Genomic DNA, 5,000 nt, shown 5'->3' with positions numbered 1-5,000 from the left:
CATTTGGTTCATGATGTCCACGCGGCAGGCGGAATATTTTAAAAGCACTGTTCTGTACGAAGTGCACAATGTCCGTTGGGGAAATGCAGCTGGGGGTCGGTCGACCGGCTGACGACGCCTGCCTGCCGATTTGGTTCACGATGTCCCCGCCGAAGGCGGCATACTTGAAAGTACCGCCGTTCGCGGCGCGCAATTTGCGGGGGGAGGAATTGTTAGTGCACGTCTGTGTGCTAGGTGACGATGCTTGCCGACTTGGTTCATGCCGTCCACGCCGAAGACGGCGCCGTTTAAAGTACTGCCGCTCGAGGTGCACAATTTGCGGGGGAATTGTTAATGGGCGTCGGCGTGCTGGGTGACGATGTGGAGATGTGGAACGCCGAGCCAGATCTATCTTATTTGTTTGCTTGGCCCACTGGACTTTGCATGGGCTTTGCAACACTGTGTGCTAGGTTAAATCACGGCCAATAGAGTGAGTGTTTTTAATGATCCTGATCTGATAAGGGGACTAGAGGTAAAAGAGCCGTTAGGAGGCAGTGATCACAACACGATAAGTTTTACTCTGCAAATGGAAAGGTAGAAGGGAAAATCGGAAGTGTCTGTATTACAGTATAGCAAAGGGGATTACAGAGGCATGAGGCGGGAGCTGGCCAAAATTGACTGGAAGGAGGCCCTAGCAGGGAAGACGGTAGAACAGCAATGGCAGGTATTCCAGGGAATAATGCAGAGGTTGCAGGATCAATTTATTCCAAAGAGGTGGAAAGACTCTAAGGGGAGTAAGAGACACCTGTGGCTGACAAGGGAAGTCAGGGACAGCATAAAAATTAAGGAGAGGAGGTATAACATAGCAAAGAAGAGTGGGAAGACAGAGGATTGGGACTCTTTTAAAGAGCAACAAAAGTTAACTAAAGAGGCAATGCGGGGAGAAAAGATGAGGTGCGAGGGTAAACTAGCCAATAATATAAAGGAGGATAGCAAAAGTTTTTTTAGGTACGTGAAGAGGAAAAAAATAGTCAAGGCAAATGTGGGTCCCTTGAAGACAGAAACGGGGGAATTTATTATGGGGAACAAAGAAATGGCAGACGAGTTAAACCGTTACTTTGGGTCTGTCTTCACTGAGGAAGATACACACAATCTCCCAAATGTTCTAGGGGCCGGAGAACCTAGGGTGATGGAGGAACTGAAGGAAATCCACATTAGGCAGGAAATGGTTTTGGGTAGACTGATGGGACTGAAGGCTGATAAATCCCCAGGGCCTGATGGTCTGCATCCCAGGGTACCTAAGGAGGTGGCTCTAGAAATAGTGGAAGCATTGGAGATCATTTTTCAATGTTCTATATAGATTCAGGATCAGTTCCTGTGGATTGGAGGATAGCAAATGTTATCCCACTTTTTAAGAAGGGAGGGAGAGAGAAAACGGGTAATTATAGACCAGTTAGTCTGACATCAGTGGTGGGGAAGATGCTGGAGTCAATTAGAAAAGACGAAATTGCTGAGCATTTGGATAGCAGTAACAGGATCATTGCGAGTCAGCATGGATTTACGAAGGGGAAATCATGCTTGACAAATCTACTGGAATGTTTTGAGGATGTAACTAGGAAAATTGACAGGGGAGAGTCAGTGGACGTGGTGTACCTCGACTTTCAGAAAGCCTTCGACAAGCTCCCACATAGGAGATTAGTGGGCAAAATTAGGGCACGTGGTATTGGGGGTAGGGTACTGACATGGATAGAAAATTGGTTGACAGACGGAAAGCAAAGAGTGGGTATAAATGGGTCCCTCTCGGAATGGCAGGCAGTGACCAGTGGGGTACCGCAAGGTTCGGTGCTGGGACCCCAGCTATTTACGATATGCATTAATGACTTAGACGGAGGGATTAAAAGTACCATTAGCAAATTTGCAGATGATACTAAGCTGGAGGGTAGTGTGAATTGTGAGGAAGATGCAATAAGGCTGCAGGATGACTTGGACAGGTTGTGTGAGTGGGCGGATACATGGCAGATGCAGTTTAATGTAGATAAGTGCGAGGTTATTCACTTTGGAAGTAAGAGTAGAAAGGCAGATTATTGTCTGAATGGTGTCAAGTTAGGAGGAGGGGGAGTTCAACGAGATCTGGATGTCCTAGTGCATCAGTCAATGAAAGGAAGCATGCAGGTACAGCAGGCAGTGAAGAAAGCCAATGGAATGTTGGCCTTCGTAACCAGAGGAGTTGAGTATAGGAGCAAAGAGGTCCTTCTACAGTTGTAGCGGGCCCTGGTGAGACCGCACCTGGAGTACTGTGTGCAGTTTTGGTCTCCAAATTTGAGGAAGGATATTCTTGCTATGGAGGGCGTGCAGCGTAGGTTCACTAGGTTAATTCCCGGAATGGCGGGACGGTCGTATGTTGAAAGGCTGGAGCGATTGGGCTTGTATACACTGGTATTTAGAAGAATGAGGGGGGATCTTATTGAAACATATACGATAATTAGGGGATTGGACACATTAGAGGCAGGAAACATGTTCCCAATGTTGGGGGAGTCCAGAACAAGGGGCCACCGTTTAAGAATAAGGGGTAGGCCATTTAGAACGGAGATGAGGAAGAACCTTTTCAGTCAGAGAGTGGTGAAGGTGTGGAATTCTCTGCCTCAGAAGGCAGTGGAGGCCAGTTCGTTGGATGCTTTCAAGAGAGAGCTGGATAGAGCTCTTAAGGATAACGGAGTGAGGGGGTATGGGGAGAAGGCAGGAACGGGGTACTGATTGAGAGTGATCAGCCATGATCGCATTGAATGGCGGTGCTGGCTCGAAGGGCTGAATGGCCGACTCCTGCACCTATTGTCTATTGTCTATTGTCTATAATCAACCACTTTATTTTGCCCGTCTTTGTGACTCCTCTTTGACACGTCGATCACCGCTGAGGCTGTTTTACCTGTTTCCCCTATGTACCGTAAGGTACACTCCTTACATTGAACTGCATACACCCCATTATTTCGCTCACGGGTTATCCTCTGTGCTATCCAGTCTCTCCTGTCACCCTGTTCTATGTTTTTGTCTATTACCCAGTGGGAGCAGGCCCCATATTGACATTAATTTGTAACCCTACTGCTCCCCTCGTCTGCTGGTTTTATCACCATCTCATGTTTATCCCTCAGCTCTGCCGTGGTCTCCCTCTCTTTTTTTCTGGTGAGGTTCGGCCTATCCTTTGTCATGGGCATATCCCAGGCTGTTTTAGTAACGTTCTTTTAAAACGTGTCGTGTTTGTTTGGCTTTACCCACGTTCCAGCATTAGAGGCCAATTTTTGCAATGTTTCCTGGGTGGGATTTGCCGGTTTTACAAATGGTGTCACTATCTCACCCTGCTTCCTGATACCCTTATGGGGTCGGCTCTGTTCTTGCAGAACCCTCGGGTGGTGCAGAGTCTGGGCCTTGTTATCAATATCTTGCCCTGCTTCCCGATACCCTTGCGGGTTCGGCTCTGTTCTTGCAGATCCCTCAGGTGGTGCAGAGTCTGGGCGGCATCGTCACCCAGCACACCGACGCCCACTGAAAATTACCCACGCACAGTGCGCGCCTGGAGCGGCAGTAGTTCAAACTACCCCTACCCCTACCCCTACCCCTACCGCTACCCCTACCCCTACCCCTACCCCTAACCCTAACCCTAACCCTAACCCTAACCCTAACCCTAACCCTAACCCTAACCCTAACCCTAACCCTAACCCTAACCCTAACCCTAACCCTAACCCTAACCCTAACCCTAACCCTAACCCTAACCCTGACCCTAATGCAGGCAGAGTTATTTATAAAGTGGCCCAGACTCTGCACCACCTGAGGGTTTTGTAACAGAACCAACCCCATAAGGGTTTCAGGAAGCAGGGCAAGATATTGATAACAAGGCGCAGACTCTGCACCACCTCAGGGTTCTGCAAGAACAGAGCCGACCCCATAAGGGCATCAGGAATCAGGGCAAGATATTGATAAAATGGCCCAGACTCTGCACCACCTGAGGGTTCTGCAAGAACAGAGCCGACCCCATAAGGGCATCAGGAAGCAGGGCAAGATATTGGTAACAAGGCCCACGGGGAAGGCGGCATACTTTGGGGTTATTTTGTAGTGAGTTTTGAAGGCATGTGCTAGTGTTACGCATACCGAGGGCGCGCAAAGTTCGGCGCGCCCGGGCCAAAACGCCTCTGCTGGCCGCGGCCGAGTCGGCCGACGGATTGCCACGGACTTGCTTGACGACCTGTCACTCTCCGTGCATCGGTTGCACGCCCGGTTCGTCCTTTCCATTTGTTTCATGATGTACACGCGGCAGGCGGAATATTTTAAAAGCACTGTTCTGTTCGAAGTGCACAATGGCCGTTGGGGCAATGCAACTGGGGGTCGGTCGACCGGCTGACGACGCCTGCCTGCCGATTTGGTTCACGATGTCCCCGCCGAAGGCGGCATACTTGAAAGTACTGCCGTTCGCGGCGCGCAATTTGCAGGGGGGAGGAATTGTTAGTGGACGTCTGTGTGCTGGGTGACGATGCTTGCCGACTTGGTTCATGCCGTCCACGCCGAAGACGGCGCCGTTTAAAGTACTGCCGCTCGAGGTGCACAATTTGCGGGGGAATTGTTATTGGGCGTCGGCGTGCTGGGTGACGATGTGGAGATGAGGAACGCCGAGCCAGATCTATCTTATTTGTTTGCTTGGGCCACTGGACTTTGCATGGGCTTTGCATCATTGTGTGCTACGTTAAATCACGGCCAATTGAGTGAGTATTTTTTATTCAACCACTCTATTTTGCCCGTCTTTGTGACTCCTCTATGACACGCCGATCACCGCTGACGTGTTAATCTGCGTGTTAGGTATCTCGGGGGTCAGTTGGACGGACAGATGTGTAAGGGTTTTGTTCGGAAGGATCGTTGAGTGTAAACGGTGAACGGGGGTTAAAGGCCCTGAGGTTTCAATCCTCTAAAGAATGTAAAAGGTCTGACGCGTTAGCTAGCAGCTAATGAGGTGAACCTAGCAGCTAATGAGGCTCTCT

This window comes from Rhinoraja longicauda, unplaced genomic scaffold, assembly GCF_053455715.1.
Source record: "Rhinoraja longicauda isolate Sanriku21f unplaced genomic scaffold, sRhiLon1.1 Scf000242, whole genome shotgun sequence".
Lineage (NCBI taxonomy): Eukaryota > Metazoa > Chordata > Chondrichthyes > Rajiformes > Arhynchobatidae > Rhinoraja > Rhinoraja longicauda.
The sequence above is the reverse complement of the archived record's forward strand: the minus strand, read 5'-3'. Positions refer to the sequence as shown.